We start from the raw sequence: 17903 nt of genomic DNA, 5'->3' as shown, positions 1-17903 counted from the left end.
AAGAAAAGCAAAAATAAACAAATGGAACCTAATTAAATTTAAAAGCTTTTACACACCAAAGGAAACCATTGACAAAAAACAAAAAAGACAACCTACTGAATGGGAGAAGATTATATTCACAAATAATATGACTGATAAGGGGTTAATATCCAAAGTATATAAACCGCTCATACAAATCAATAACAAGAAACCCAACAATCTGATTAAAAAATGGGCAAAAGAACTGAACAGACATTTTTCTAAAGAAGACATACACATAGCTATCAGGTACATGAAAATTTGCTCAACATCACTGATCATCAGGGAAATGCAAATCAAAACCACAATGATATATCATCTCATACACATCTTTTCACGTGCTTATGGGTCTTGTTTATATGTTCTTTGAAAAATGTATTTAAATAATTTATCCATTTACATTATTTTCATTATTTAGTTGTTACAGTTCCTTATATAGTCTAGATACAAGCTCCTTTTCAGATATATGACTTACAATATATTTTTTTCCAATCTGGGATTGCCTTCTGATTTTCTTGATAGTATCTTTTGAAGCACAAAATTTTAAATTTTAATTAAGTACGGTTTATCTATTTTTTTAACTGTTGTGTTTTTGGTGTTATATCCAAGAAACTATTCCTAATTAAAGGTCTTGAAGATTTATGCCAATGTTGTCTCCTAAGATGTTTATAGTTTTACCTCTATTTATACGCATTTTGTGTTAACTTTTGTATGTGGTGTAAGGTCTGGTTCAAACTTCATTCTTCTCATATGGATAACCAGTTGTCCCAGCATAATTTGTTGAAAAGACTATTCTTTCTCCACTAAATTACCTTGGCATCCCTATCAAAGATCAGTTGCCCATAAATGTGCAAGTTCATTTTGAGACTCTCAATTCTATAGATCTAGATGTGTATCCTTAAGCCTGAAGAACACTTTCTCGATTGCCATGGCTTGTACTAAATTTTGAAATCAGAAAATTTGTTTCTTCCAACTTTCTTATCCTTTATCAATATTTTTTGTAACACAGAGCATTTTGCTTCTTGTAAATATTTACCCTAAAATGAAATGACATAAATACATCAATCTAAACAGATTTGTAGAGTAGAATAAAAGAAAAGTTCACAGCACAATTATACACTGCTTATAAGAAATTCACTTCTAATCCAATGACAAAGATAAACTAAAAGGAAAGGATGGAAAAAAGATATAATGTGTCAACATTAAGCTAAAAAAGTAACAGTGGCTATGTCAACATCTGATAAAGTAAATTTCAGAGCAAAGAAAATTACTAGAGGCCAAAGGGAAAATACCTTTTGAAAAATATCTACCAGGAAGATTTTAATATCAATTAAAAATGAGTATGCACCAAACAATAGAGCCTCAGAATACATAAAACAAAACTGATAGAATTAAAAAGAGAAGTTGACAAATCCACAATTATGGCACTCTACACCTCCCTCTCAATAACTTATAGAACTACTGTACAGAAAACCAGCGAGGATACAGGTGATCTGAACAATGCAATCAAATAGACTTTAATTGATGTATATAGAACACTCCACCCAACAATAGTAGAATATAATTTTTCTTCAAGTGACCATAGAACATTGGCCAAGATGTAACATTTAACGGACAATAAAACAAACCTCAACAAATTTTAAATAACTGATCATGTATAGACTTTATTTTCTGACTATATGGAATCAAACTAGAAATCAGTAATAGAAAGATAACATAAAAATCTCAAAAAGGTGAAAATTAAATAATACACTTCTGAAGAATCTATGAGTGAAAGAATTCAAAGGAATTTTAAAAACAGAGCTAAATGAAAGCAAAACACCACATATCAAAATGTGGGGTATAGCTAAGGCAGTGCTAAGAAGGAAATTTATAGCAATTAATGCTTACATTAAAAATGATGGAAGGGGGCTTCCCTGGTGGCACAGTGGTTGAGAGTCCGCCTGCCGATGCAGGGGACACGGGTTCGTGCCCTGGTCCGGGAAGGTCCCACATGCCGCTGAGCGGCTGGGCCCGTGAGCCATGGCCGCTGAGCCTGCGCGTCCAGAGCCTGTGCTCCGCAACAGGAGAGGCCGCAACAGGAGAGGCCACAACAGTGAGAGGCCCGCGTACCGCAAAAAAAAAAAAAAAAAAAAAAAATGATGGAAGGTTTCAGGTCAATAACATAACTTCTCATTTCAAGAACCTAGAAAAAGAAGAGCAAAAAACCTCAAAATAAACAGAAGGAAGGAAACAATAAAGACAAGAGCAAAAAATCAATGAGACTGAAGATAGGAAAGCAATAAAGAAATGAAGGAAACAAAAAGCTGTTTCTTCAAATAAGTCGATATAACTGATAAACCACTAGCAAAACTGATACAAGTAAAAATGGAGAAAACACAAATCACCAACATGAAAAATGAAGTAATGGATATCATTACAAATCCTGTGGCAATTAAAAAGAGTGTACTACAAACAACTTCATACTCAAAAATTTGACGACTTAGAAAAAATGGATCAATATGTGGAAAACCACAGACTACCTAGGGTAGGCAGAATAATGGACCCCCAAAATGTCAACATCCTAATCCCTGGGAAACTATGAGTATGTTATGTTATATGCCAAAAGGGAATTAGCTCTGATGATTACGGTTACCAATCTTGAGATGGAGAGGGTATCATGAATTGATCCATGAATTATCCAGGTGGGCTCAATCTAATCACATCAACTTATAAAAAGTGGAAAACCCTTCCCAGCTGTCGTCAGAGAACCACAAAGATGGCAGTGTGAGAAAGATTCAGCCTAGTGTTGCTAGTTTTGCAGGGGGCCATAAGCCAATGAAAGCTGGCATTCCCTAGAAGTTGGGAAACGCAAGGTAATACATTCTTCCCTAGACTTCCGGAAAGGAATGTAGCCCTGCCAGCACCTTTATCTGAGCCCAGTGAGACACACATCACACTTCTGATGTACAGAAATATAAGATAATATATTTTTATTGTTTTAAACCACTGTTTATTGTAATTGGTTACAGCAGAATAGAAAACTAATACACTACCAAAACAATCAAGATGGACTAGACTATCTGCACAGCCCGAAACCATATGAATTGAATACATAATTTAAATGCTCCTGTAAAGGTATCTCCAGGCCCAGACGGTTTCACTTGAGAATTCTACCACATATTTAAAGAGGAATATCAATTTTACACAATCTCTTCCATAAAAGAGATGTGAGAATACTTCTCAACTCGTTTTATGAGGCTACTGTCACCGTGATACCAAAATCAGACAGTCCAAAAGAAGAATAAAAGAATCAAAACTACAGACCAATAACTCTCATAAACTTAGATGCAAAAATATAAACTTAGATGCAAAAATTCTAAATAAAATATTAACAAACCAACTCTAACAATATGTAAAAAGAATTAACATACCATGACCAAGTGAGATTTATTTCAAAAATGCAGGGCAGGTTCAACTTTCCAAAAAAAAAAAAAAAAAATCAATGTAATCAAGTATATGGACAAGCTAAAGAAGAAAAATGGCATGGTCATACCAAATGACAGACGAAAAGCATTTGACAAAATCCAGCATCCATTTCTGATTTTAAAAACTCTCAGAAAGTTAGGAATAAAGGGAAATCACTTCAACCTGATAAAGAACATCTACAAAAAAACTATATATGACATCATACTTAATGGTAAAGACTGAATGGTAAAGACTGAATGCTTCTCTGAAAGGTTGAACACAGTACTGGAAGTTGTAGATATTGCAACAATGCAGGTAGAAGAAATAAAGAGCAGACAGGTTGTAAAGCAAGAGATAAAACTATCTGTATTTACAGATGGCAGCACTGTCAACACAGAAAATCTCAAGGAATCTACAAAAAAAACCCATAGAAGTAATAAATGAGTTCAAAAGGTCATAGGTTATAAGATCTACCCAGAAAAATCAATGACATGTCTATATACTAACAAATTACATACAGAAACTGAAATGAAACACACATTACCACCCACAATCCCTCTAGAGAAAGACATACATAGGCAAAACTGTTATGTACTGTATCTATATACTAAAAACTACAAAGTGTTGATGAAGAAATTAAAGAGGTCTGAGATAAATGGAAAAATATACTGTATTCGTGGACTGCAATATTCAACATAGGAAAGGTGTCATTGCTCCCCCAATTTATCTATAGATTTAAGGCAATGCCTATCAAACACAAAGTGTTTTGGTTTTTTTTTTTTGGTTTGTTTTTGTTTTGTAAACACAGACACGTTTATTCTAAAATTGAATTGAAAAGACACAGGCTCTTGAGCATCTAAAGTAATACTTACAAAGAAAAATGAAGTAGAAGTAGGAGGAGTTATTCCACCTGATATTAAGGCTTATGAGAAAGCTACAGTAATCATGACTATGTAGTATTGTTGGGGGGATACACACAAAGATTACCAGCATAGAATACAAGACACAGAAATAGATCCACAGAGACTGCCTCAACTGATTATTGACAAAGATACAAAATCAATTCAACGGAGGAAAGACAGTCTTTTCAACAAATCTTGCTGGAACAACTGAACACCTACAGGCAAAAAGATAATCATGACCTAAACCTCACACCTTATGCCAACATTAACTCAAAATGACTGAAACGTAAACCAAATCTGTAAAACTTTTAGGGAAAAAAGGAGAAAATCTTTGAATAGGACTAGCACAGGAGTTTCTTAAATTTTATACCAAAAGCACAAGCCCAAAAGGAAAAACTGGTCAAATGGGCCTCATTAAAATTAACTACTTTAGTTCTTGGAAATTCCACGTGAAGAGGATTGAAGGACAAACTACAGACTGAGAAAAAATATTTGCAAACCACATATCCATTGAAAGACTAGTGTCTTGAATATATACAAAAGTCTCATCGCTCAACAGTAAAATAGAGACAGTACAATTAGAAAAAGTGCAAAAGAGATAAACAATCTCACCAAAGAGGATATACAGATGGCAAACAAGCAAATGAAAAGATGTTCAACATCATTATCCATTAGGGAAATGCAGATAAAACCACAATGACATAACACTGTACACCTAACAGATTTGTAAAATTAAAAAAAAACTAGTGACAACAGCAACTGTTGGCAAGGATGCTGAGGATGTGGGTGACTCATACATTGCTGGTGGGATTTTAAATTGGCACAGCTGCTTTGGAAAAACAGCTCTGCAGTTTTTTAAAAAAAATATTAAACATGCAACTATCATATGATCCAACAACTTTACTCCTGGGCATTTATTCCATTTACACACTCCTTGCATATTCCAAACAAATGTAAACTTATGTTCATAGAAAACACTGGTGCATGAATATTCATAATGGTTGTATTTGTAATAGCTAAAAACTGGAATCAGCCTAGTTGTCCTTCAAGGGATGAATGGTTAAACAAACTGTGGTACATGCATACCATGGACTATAACTCAGTAATAAAAAAGAACCACCTGATACATGCAACAACTTGGATGAGTCTGCAGGAAATTATGCTGAATTAAGGCTAATCACAAAAGGTCATATACTGAATCATTCCATCTATAGGACACTGCTGAAATGACAAAATTTTTGAAAATGGAGGACAGGATAGTGGTTGGCAGGTGTGAGATGCAGAGCATGTGGAGGAAAGAGATGGGTGTGGTTATAAAAGGGTAACATGAGAGCTATCGTGAGATTGAAAATGTTAAGTATCTTGCCTATAAACGCAATACATGAACTAGGTGATGAAACTGTATAGAACTTAGCACACGTACACACACACAGGTGTACATGAGGACAAGTAAAACTGCAGAAATCTGAGTAAGATTGGTGGAGTATATCAATGTCAATATCCTTCTTGTGTATTACATGAATACTATAATTTTGCAAAATATTACTATTGAGTGAAACTGGGAAAAGTACATATGGGATCTTTCTGCATTATTTCTTACATCTGTGTGTGAATTCATAGTTATCTTAATAAATTTTTCAATTAAAGGAAAAAAGTAAATGATAATAGTATAGGAAGGTGCTCAAACAGAGACAAGGCCAGAAAATTTTCTCTTCTAATGCTTTCCCTAGAGTTTAGCACTTTCTTAGAATAAGATAACAGAAAGGAGGGTTTCGGAGGGTTTGAGTATTTTTTTTTTTTTTTTTTTGGTAACATCACTCAAGGCTGGAAAACATAACCAGATGTTTACATATAAGAAGGTATAGTTAAAATGACAGTGAGAAATTAATTTTTATAACTTTGAGATATTGGTTGTCTTTTAGATGCTTTACTCTGAGGCCAAACCACAGAATTCTTAGAAATCATGTCAAAACACAAACCATCTCCCTTTATGCCCCTCTGTCTAGGAGCAGAAACTGACCTGGCTGAGAAGGACTGTAAGCGCACAGTAGGGCTAAGACACAAAGGGAGATGCGATTTCAAGAGAGGCCAATTCTTAGAAAGTAGAAGTGGCTGGGGGGAGGGGGAGTGAGCAGTCAGGAAAGCAAATGAAGATTTAAAGAATGTTTTGGGGAAGGTGAGAGGAAGAATCTCTGCCCTTCTTGTCTGTGTGTGTAAAGGCAGGAAGCACTAGATGATAAACCCCAAGAGTGGAAGATGAAGGTTCCACAGCAGTGAATGGCACGTGGGGACAAGTTGACTAGGCCAGAGACGACACTTCCATATTCCTACTGCTCTGGACTCGGAGTCTGGATAGAAATTTTAATCTTAAAGAAAAGAATGAACAGAATATCCCGTGGGATTTATTAGGGCCTTACTGCTAACTGCAGAAATATTTTATTGCTGAATTGTCCTCCTTCCAGCCCCATAAGAAAAGAGGGCTGGGATTAGAAAAGTAAGTTACTGGGAAAAGGAGGAAGTGGGTAATTGATCATGCTCTGAGGTATCAATCAGGGGTGGGAGGGCATCACAGAGCCCTGACATCTGAGATGGGTCTTAAACAATAGGAAGGAGGGGGCTTCCCTGGTGGCACAGTGGTTAAGAATCCGCCTGCCAATGCAGGGGACATGGGTTTAAGCCCTGGTCCAGGAAGATCCCACATGCCGTGGAGCAACTAAAACCGTGCACCACAACTACTGAGCCTGCGCTCTGGAGCCCACAGGCCACAACTACCGGGCCCGCGTGCCACAACTACTGAAGTCCAGGCACCTAGAGCCCATGCTCCACAACAAGAGAATCCATGGCAGTGAGAAGCCCGAGCACCACAAACAAGAATAGCCCCCGTTCGCCGCAACTAGAGAAAGCCCACGCGCAGCAACGAAGACCCAACGCAGCCAAAAATACATAAAATAAATTTATAAGAAAAAAAAAGAATAGGAAGGAGTTTGCCAACTGTGATTTATTTTTAATAATCTTTTCAGCTCAGGAGACTGGAGCCAAATATTATCAGAGAGAAGTCACAGTAAGCCATATATCTTACTTGAAATTTGCCTAATTGGCTTCAGTTCCCTCAAGATCCAGAACGGGACAGAAGCAGTGAGGGAGAGGACAGAGAAGGGCAGTTATCCAGGTGTTTTCATAGACATTATTTCCTCCTTCCACCTCTTCCCTTTCATATATAACCCTATCATGTAGATACTATATCTCCCCTTGGGCAAATAAAAAATTCAGACTCAAAGGAGGGAAACTGAGTTGGCCAAGGCCACACCCTCTGAGGTAGAATAATATTTAACATGCAGATTGGACCCCAAACTCCAGGCTTCTTCCACCACCATCATATTGTGACTGCAAAAGATATGTTAATTATATGAAGGGATGGGTTACGGGTGTGATGCAAGTTATACAACAAGAGTGGGCCAAATGTGTACTGAAATAGTGCATCGTCAGGGCCTCAGGAGCAGCAAAAAGGGGAAAAGGAGGCAAACACACTGAGAATTGCTGAAGATGAACTTCACCTCTGCCACATTTCAGTCAAGGCACTCTTCCATCAAGAAAGATTACCAAATGTTTACAGGAGACCCCAGAAGAGCAAATCCAATATTGAGTCCAATATTACGTTTGAAGATAGCAATGTATGGTGGTAAAGTGAGCAGGTTTTGGAATCAGATTGGCTTGGGTTTGAAACCTGGTTCCTTTGGGAACCAGCTGCACCAGGTTCCTGCTCTGAACCACTACTCAAACTCTGCTCACCCCTTATTCCATCCACTGCTGGAACAATCAGTTTCAAGCAGGCTTTATCAACCTTCACAGTGATGCAAACTGACAGCATCTTACCTTGGGCCCTTGACATATACCTGGTACAAGTACCTGTCCCAGGACTTCACTGACAGTGTGGTGGGAAAACCCAGTGGGAACTCCCCTGGCACCAAGAAATGTATAATCTACAAGTCAGTGTAGGACAACAACCAATGAATAGATGTTTCCCTTTCATCGCCGAGGTGGATGGTTTTAAGATACATTTCCTAAAGCTCCTCAGACTATCCTTCCAGCAAGTTCAAAGAACAGACTTCCTCGTGGTGTTCAACTCAGTAACAAGTCACATACTGGTTCTTTCCTTCACTCCTTGTCACTCCACTCCAGGCAATCATTTCCTGGGAGACTACCTTTGTGTCAGTGCTGCTTTCAGAACCCAGCCCAAGAAATTAGCTATATAACTTGAGCAACTTCCTTTACCTACGTGAAACATATCTGCTCCAAACCTAAAGTGGAATTAATAATTATGTTTTCCCTACAGTCTTATAAGTTTTAAAAGAGATATTACATGTAAAGCATTTGGCCTGATGTTGAGCCCATGGTATACAGTCAATAGATGACAGTTATTTTATTCCCTGGTTCCTCTGTAAAGTCACTGGACATCTTATATGGAAGCCCAGGACATACATCCCAGAGTGTCTCCAGCAAATGCCCAAATGCGAGCTATGACATACCCTATCTTTTAAAAATATTTTGAAGTTTATTACCCAGATACATAGTGCCCAAGCTTAGAGTGCTCCATTATTGTAAAACCTACAAAAGTTTGAATAAAATTAAAATATTCGAAAGGTAAGAAGGAATTGCGGAAGAGTAGGATTATTTACTGCTGATGTAATACCTACATTAAATCAACAAGAAATGCCAAATAAACCAAACTTTGTCACATAGCTAGCTAGCAATTCTAAAAAGTCTGGGGACTGGTTTCAGTCTTTGACATTGCTTCAGCAGAATGCCTGTTTTTCTCACCGCCATCCTCCCCAGATTTCTTAGGCATTCTTTTGAATCCCCCTGTTGTGTTGGAAGGTTTATTTTGAACATAAAGTAAAGCTTTATGCTATACACTACGTAAAATTATGGTAAATGAAACACCTATTTGGAAGAGTGAAAATGAAGGTTATTCCCAGAAGCTCTTGGAAAGAAAAAAAAAAAAAAGGCAGTGAAAGGGGAGGAAAAAATCCTCCTCCTATATCGAAGTGAAGATACATGGAGGAAGGAAAAAGCATACAAAAAGAAACCTGTGAGTTTTGAAGCAACCTCAACAAAACACAGATGGCACAGAACAACCTCTTTAATTTTCCGAGAGACCTAAATCTCTCCATGTTTCAGCACACTGACCACAAAAGAGTTCTGTCCATCCTTGGAGCTTCTAAACAAGCTTGTTTCATTTTAAAGCGAGCACCCAAAGCCAAAATAAATCCTACTGGTCTATGATATTTTGCACAGCAAAAGGACAAATCTGGAGAAGATTTCAGATTTGAAAGATGAAACCAATCAGTATAGAATTCTGTCTGCGTAGAAGCCCCAAACCCTACAACAGCTTTTGAATTGCTATTCAGATTGTCATCACAGTCACCAGCTTAAATCTGGAGATGGGTTGCATGATGAAAATGAAGATGATCCAATGGACTCTTCAAATTATTCTGGCCAGGCATGAGATCTCACTAACTTGGCCTCTGTGAGATTTGCTCTATCAAACATTTTGTACTGTTCATACCACTGTCACCCCAATACCCATCTTAATTACCTCATATTTGGAATAATACAAAGGCTCTTAATAAGGCTCCCTTGATCACCATTTTTCTTTCTACCCATCAAAATTAATCAGAAATTCTTCTGTCATATTATCGTTGCACAGTATCTGTAGAATAGAGTCCTTGGGCTGCAAAGTGATGTAATGGAGGCGAGGTCTGATGAGATACAGGAGATAGGCCATCTCATCCTAACTTTACCATCTATACCTCCTGAAATTTTCTACAAGCCAGTCTCTTGAATCTCATTTATGAAATTAGAAAAAGGGAATGTGGGGGCATTATGGCCATATTCTATGGAATTTTACAGTTGAAGAGGCATTTCAGACCACTGCAGGTGGAGAGGAACATTAAGAAAGGAAGGTTCTTGGTCAGACAGTGGTTTCAATGAGATTTCTTTTTTTTAATTGAGGTATAATTGACATAACATTTTATTAATTTCAGGGGTACAACATAATGATTCGATATCCATCTATCAATGCTATTTTTAAAGAATTCTATCAGTGACAACTATACGCATAAAGAAAACTGATAGTCTGAGAACATGTCAGCACTCCTTTGGGAAAAAGAGTCGAGTCTGAGGTCCATTAACAGCTAAAAAGGAGAAAGTAAAAGATAAAAAGACAGCGAAGTGGGAAACCATTCATAGATTAGTTTAAATGGCAGCCGGGGATATTTTATTTTCTACTGGCAAGAACCACAAGAATAACTTCTACTGATTACGTATGTACTCTTTCTAGGCACTACACTTCTAAGCCTGTGAAGTGGTATTGTTGTTTCCTTGTTTTACAAATGGAGAAATCCAGGCTTAAAGAAGGCAAACCGCTTTGTCAATGCTTCAGAGCAGCTAAGTGGCAAAGCTGAGATTTGAAACCCAATCGTGTTGCCTCTGAAGCCTGTAGGGCTGAAAATCATTACAGTCTTTTACCTTGCCAGCCACTGGCAACACACACGTATGAAGAAAGCCAAATCCAGGTGGTGCTCCAATCTCGCAAAGTCTGATGTCTGCTGCAAGCGTGGATATCTAAAGTACTTTTCTGACAAAAGTTTAAAATAGCTTGACTCAAGATTTCCCAGACTTTTCTCCCGCACCCCTCAAGTCCTTAGCTCTAAGGCTGCATTCTTGCAGTGGACCACAAAGCCTCTTCCCACAGGGTAAATTTCCTTTAGCAGAGGAAGAAGCTAAATAAATGGGCCTTCCCTTTCCTGGTTTCTCTCTTCTATCTACCGGGAAACTACGTTAATTTAATTAACCTGTGTTCCTCTAGCTTAGGCTTGGTTTTGATTGCTAAGCCTGGTTACTTTCAGCTGAGTCAGTAATCAGTGGCATCTCCCTGAAAACAACGAATTTATTCATTTTAAAAAGAACACCCACACTTGTAGAAATTTGGAAACTATGGGGCAGCACAAAGAAGAAGATAAAAATCACCTATAACCACTGTTACATTTTGTAGAATACACTTCTCATCGTTTTTTCTAGGCAAGGGTGATAGATATTTATAAAATAATTTTTCTCATGGAAAACTGCAAAAATATACAAAAGTAGGCAGCCTAGTGTTAAGAATCCAATGCATACATCACTCTGCACAATTAATAATTCATGGCTAAACTTATTTCATCCATAATCCTACCCACTTTCCCCCTTCCTCCACGATATTCCGAAGCCATCCTAGACGTTAGAGCATTTCAACTGGAAAAAGCCCATTATGTATTTTTATAAAATAAAAGAGCTTTTCAATAGTAATAATCTAATACCATTATTTCACCTACAAGTTTAGTAGTTCATTCGGACTTCCCTGGTGGCGCAGTGGTTAAGAATCCGCCTGTCAATTCAGGGGACACAAGTTCCTGGTCCGGCAAGATCCCACATGCCGCAGAACAACTAAGCCCGTGCACCACAAATACTGAGCCTGCGCTCTAGAGCCTGCGAACCACAACTACTGAGCCTGAGTGCCACAGCTACTAAAGCCCGTGCTCCTAGAGCCCGTGCTCTGCAACAAGAAGCCACAGCAATGAGAAGGCCACGCATCGAAGGAGTTTCAAGATGGCGGAAGAGTAAGATGTGGAGATCACCTTCCTCCCCACAAACACGTCAGAAATACATCTACATGTGGAACGACCCCTACAGAACACCTACTGAACGATGGCAGAAGAACTCAGACCTCCCAAGAGGCAAGCAACTGGGGAGGTCAAAAGAAAAAAGACAAAAGAATAGGGACGGGACCTGCACCAGTGGGAGGGAGCTGTGAAGGAGGAAAGATTTCCACACACTAGGAGCCCCTTCGCGGGCAGAGACTGCTGGGGGCAGAGAAGGGAAGCTTCAGAGCCGCGGAGGAGAGCGCAGCAACAGGGGTGCGGAGGGCAAAGCGGAGAGATTCCCGCACAGAGGATCGGGGCGACCAGCACTCACCAGCTCGAGAGGCTTCTCTGCTCACCCGCCGGGGCGGGCGGGGCTGGGAGTTGAGGCTCGGGCTTCGGTCGGATCGCAGGAAGAGGACTGGCGGCGTGAACACAGCCTGAAGGGACTAGTGCGCCACAGCTAGCCGGGAGGGAGTCCGGGAAAAGGTCTGGAGCTGCCGAAGACGCAAGAGCCTTTTTGTTGCCTCTTTGTTTCCTGGTGCGCGAGGAGAGGGGATTACGAGCGCCACTTAAAGGAGCTCCAGAGAGTGGCGCGAGCCGCGGCTATCAGCGCAGACCCCAGAAGCAGGCATGAGACGCTAAGGCTGCTGCTGCCGCCACCAAGAAGCCTGTGTGCAAGCACAGGTCACTATCCACAATTCCCCTCCCGGGAGCCTGTGCGGCCCGCCAATGCCAGGGTCCCGTGAACCAAGGACAATTTCCCCGGGAGAACGCACAGCACGCCTCAGGCTATTGCAACGTCACGCCGGCTTGTGCCGCCGCCGCAGGCTCGCCCAATATCCATACCCCTCCCTCCCCCCGGCCTGAGTGAGCCGGAGCCCGCGAAGCAGCTGCTCCTTTAATTAACCCCGTCCTGTCTGAGCAAAGAACAGATGCGCTCAGGCGACCTACACGCAGAGGCGGGGCCAAATCCAAAGCTGAACCCTGGGAGCTGTGAGAACAAAGAAGAGAAAGGGAAATTTCTCCCAGCAGCCTCAGGAGCAGCGGATTAAAGATCCACAATCAACTTGCTGTACCCTGCATCTGTGAAATACCTGAATAGGCAACGAATCATCCCAAATTGAGGCAGAGGACTTTGGGAGCAACTATATATTTTTTTCCCCTTTTTCTCTTTTTATGAGTGTGTATGTATATGCGTCTGTGTGTGATTTTGCTTCTATAGCTTTGCTTTTACCATTTGTCCTAGGGTTCACTCTGCCCGTTTTTTTTTTTTTTTTTTTTTTTTTTTTTTGCGGTATGCGGGCCTGTCACTTCCGCGGCCTCTCCCGTTGCGGAGCACAGGCTCCGGACACGGAGGCTCAGCGGCCATGGCTCATGGGCCCAGCCACTCCACGGCATGTGGAATCTTCCTGGACCGGGGCACGAACCCGTGTCCCCTGCATCGGCAGGCGGACTCTCAACCACTGCGCCACCAGGGAATCCCTGCCCGTTTTTTTTTTTTTTAGTATACTTTTTAGCGCTTGTTATCATTGGTGAATATGTTTTTTGGTTTGGTTGCTCTCTTTCTCCCTTTTTTTATTACTTAAAACTTTTAAAAATATTTTTTATTTTAATAACATTTATTTATTTATTTTCCTTCTTTTTTTCTCCATTTTATTCTGACCCATGTGGATGACAGGATCTTGGTGCTCTGGCTGGGCATCAGGGCTCTGCCTCTGAGGTGGGAGAGCCAAGTTCAGGACATTGGTCCACCAAAGACCACCCAGCTCCACATAATATCAAAAGAAAATCTCCCAAGGATCTCCATCTCAATGCCAAGACCCATCTCCACTCAACAACCAGCAAGTTACAGTGCTGGACACCCTATGCTAAACAACTAACAAGACAGGAACACAACCCCACCCATTAACAGAGAGGCTGCCTAAAATCGTAATAAGGTCACAGACACCCCAAAACACCCCCCCAGACATGGACCTGCCCACCAGAAAGACAAGATCCAGGCTCATCCACCAGAACACAGGCACTAGTCCCTTCCACCAGGAAGCCTACACAACCCACTGAACCAACCTTAGCCACTGGGGACAGACACCAAAAACAACGGGAACTACGAAGCCGCGGCCTGAGAAAAGGAGACCCCAAACACAGTAAGATAAGCAAAATGACAAGACAGAGAAACACACAGAAGATGAAGGAGCGAGGTAAAAACCCACCAGACCAAACAAATGAAGAGGAAATAGGCAGTCTACCTGAAAAAGAATTCAGAATAATGATAGTAAAGATCCAAAACTTGGAAATAGAATGGAGAAAATACAATAAACGTTTAACAAGGACCTAGAAGAACTAAAGAGCAAACAAACAGTGATGAACAACGCAATAAATGAAATTTAAAATTCTCTACAAGGAATCAATAGCAGAATAATTGAGGCAGAAGAACGGATAAGAGACCTGGAAGATAAAATAGTGGAAATAACAACTGCAGAGCAGAATAAAAAAAAAAAAAATGAAAAGAATTGAAGACAGTCTCAGAGACTTCTGGGAAAACATTAAACACATCAACATTCAAAGTATAGGGGTACCAGAAGAAGAAGAGAAAAAGAAAGCGTCTGAGAAAATATTTGAAGAGATTACAGCTGAAATTTCCCTAACATGGGAAAGGAAATAGTCAGGCAAGTCCAGGAAGCGCAGAGAGTCCCAGGCAGGACAAACCCAAGGAGCAACATGAAAAGACACATATCACTCAAACTATCAAAAGTTAAATAAAAGAAAAAAATATTAAAAGCAGCAAGGGAAAAACAACAAATAACATACAAGGGAATCCCCATAAGGTTAACAGCTGATCTATCAGCAGAAACTCTGCAAGCCAGAAGGGAGTGGCAGGACATATTTAAAGTGATGAAAGGGAAAAACCTACAACCAAGATTACTCTACCCAGCAAGGATCTCATTCAGATTCGATGGAGAAATTAAAACCTTTACAGACAAGCAAAAGCGAACAGAATTCAGCACCACCAAACCAGCTTTACAACAAATGCTAAAGGAACATCTCTAGGCAGGAAACACAAAAGAAGGAAAAGATCTACTATAACCCAAAACAATTAAGAAAATGGTAATAGGAACATACATACAGATAACTACCTTAAATGTCAATGGATTAAATGCTCCAACAAAAAGACACAGACTGGCTGAATGGGTACAAAAACAAGACCCGTATATATGCTGTCTACAAGAGACCCACTTCAGACCTACGGATACATACAGACTGAAAGTGAGGGCATGGAAAAAGATATTCCATGCAAATGGAAATCAAAGGAAAGCTGGAGTGGCAATTCTCATATCAGACAAAATAGACTTCAAAATAAAGACTATTACAAGAGACAAAGAAGGACACTACATAATGATCAAGGGATCAATCCAAGAAGAAGATAGAACAATTGTAAATATCTATGTACCCAACATAGGAGCACCTCAATACATAAGGCAAATACTAACAGCCAGGAAAGGGGAAATCAACAGTAACACATTCATAGTAGGGGACTTTAACACCCCACTTTCACCAAGTGACAGATCATCCAAAATGAAAATAAATAACGAAACACAAGTTTTAAATGATACATTAAACAAGATGGACTTAATTGATATTTATAGTACATTCCATACAAAAACAACAGAATACAGTTTCTTCTCAAGTGCTCATGGAACATTCTCCAGGATAGATCATATCTTGGGTCACAGATCAAGCCTTTGTACATTTAAGAAAATTGAAATCATATCAAGTATATTTTCTGACCACAACACTATGAGACTAGATATCAATTACAGGAAAAAATCTGTAAAAAATAAGAACACATGGAGGCTAAACAATACACTACTGAATAAACCAAGAGATCACTGAAGAAATCAAAGAGGAAATCAAAAAATACCTATAAACAAATGACAATGAAAACACGATGACCCAAAACCTATGGGATGCAGCAAAAGCAGTTCTAAGAGGGAAGTCTATAGCAATAAAATGCTACCTCAAGAAACAAACATCTCAAATAAACAACCTAACCTTACACCTAAAGCAATTAGAGAAAGAAGAACAAAAAATCCCCACATTTAGCAGAAGGAAAAAAATCATAAAGATCAGATCAGAAATAAATGAAAAATAAATGAAGGAAACAATAGCAAAGATCAATAAAACTAAAATATGGTTCGTTCAGAAGATAAACAAACGTGATAAACCATTAGACAGACTCATCAAGAAAAGAAGGAGGAAGACAAATTAATAGAATTAGAAATGAAAAAAGGAGAAGTAACAACTGACACTGCAGAAATACAAAGGATCATGATAGATTACTATAAGCAACTATATGCTAATAAAATGGACAACCTGGAAGAAATGCACAAATTCTTAGAAAAGCACAACCTTCTGAGACTGAACCAGGAAGAAATAGAAAATATAAACAGACTCATCACAAGCACTGAAATTGAAACTGTGATTAAAAATCTTCCAACAAACAAAAGCCCAGGACCAGATGGCTTCACAAGCCAATTCTATCAAACATTTAGAGAGGAACTAACACCTATCTTTCTCAAACTCTTCCAAAATATAGCAGAGGGAGGAATACTCCCAACTCATTCTATGAGGCCACCAACACCCTGATACCAAAACCAGACAAATAAGTCACAAAGAAAGAAAACTACAGGCCAATATCACTGATGAACATAGATGCAAAATTCCTCAACAAAATATTAGCAAACAGAATCCAATAGCACATTAAGAGGATCATACACCATGCTCAAGTGGGGTTCATCCCAGTAATGCAAGGATTCTTCAATATATGCAAATCAATCAGTGTGATACACCATATTATCAAATTGAAGAATAAAAAACATATGATCAGGGAAGGGTAAGCTGGGACAAAGTGAGATAGTGGCATGAACATATATATACTACCAAATGTAAACTAGATAGCTAGTGGGAAGCAGCTGCATAGCACAGGGAGATCAGCTTGGTGCTTTGTGACCACCTAGAGGGGTGGGATAGGGAGGGTGGGAGGGAGGGAGACCAAGAGGGAAGAGATATGGTGATATATGTATGTGTCTAAATGATTAACTTTGTTATAAAGCAGAAACTAACACACCACTGTAAAGCAATTATACTCCAATAAAGATATTTAGGGAAAAAAAAGCATAAGATCATCTCAATAGATGCAGAAAAAGCTTCTGACAAAATTCAACACCCATTTATGATAAAAGTAGAAAGTAGGCATAGAGGGAACTTACCTCAAAATAATAAAGGCCAGGGCTTCCCTGGTGGCGCAGTGGTTGAGAGTCCGCCTGCCGATGCAGGGGACGTGGGTTCGTGCCCCGGTCCAGGAAGATCACACATGCTGCGGAGCAGCTGGACCCGTGAGCTATGGCTGCTGAGCCTGCATGTCAGGAGCCTGTGCTCCGCAGCGGGAGAGGCCACAACTGTGAGAGGCCCACGTACCGCAAAAAATAAAATAAAATAAAATAAAGGCCATATATGACAAACCCACAGCCAACATCATCCTCAATGGTGAAAAACTGAAACCGTTTTCTCTAAGATCACTAATAAGACAAGGTTGCCCACTCTCACCACTATTATTCAACATAGTTTTGGAAGTTTTAGCCACAGCAATCAGAGAAGAAGGAGAAATAAAAGGAATCCAAATCAGAAAAGAAGGTGTAAAGCTGTCACTGCTTGCAGATGACATGATACTATACATAGAGAGTCCTAAAGATGCTACCAGAAAATTAGTAGAGGTAATCAATTAATTTTGTAAAGTAGCAGGATACAAAATTAATGCACAGAAATCTCTTGCATTCCTATAAACTAATGATGAAAAATC

At 39.4% G+C, this 17903-nt stretch overlaps 1 protein-coding gene across 22 annotated transcripts in view; it reads right to left on the bottom strand.

Annotated features, from left to right (window-relative positions):
• Positions 1–17903, bottom strand: part of SGCD (sarcoglycan delta) — a 1717585-nt gene that overhangs the window by 650891 nt on the left and 1048791 nt on the right. The window contains exon 1 of one of the 22 annotated variants that reach the window (XM_079916692.1): positions 12378–12947. The exons of the other annotated variants lie outside the window; for them this stretch is intronic. The gene's annotated coding sequence lies outside the window, so the exon portion shown is untranslated. Of the gene's footprint in view, positions 1–12377; positions 12948–17903 lie in introns of those variants that run through there. 22 annotated transcript variants of the gene reach the window in all.

This window comes from Stenella coeruleoalba, assembly GCF_951394435.1.
Source record: "Stenella coeruleoalba genome assembly, chromosome: 3".
NCBI lineage: Eukaryota > Metazoa > Chordata > Mammalia > Artiodactyla > Delphinidae > Stenella > Stenella coeruleoalba.
The sequence above is the reverse complement of the archived record's forward strand: the minus strand, read 5'-3'. Positions and strand labels throughout refer to the sequence as shown.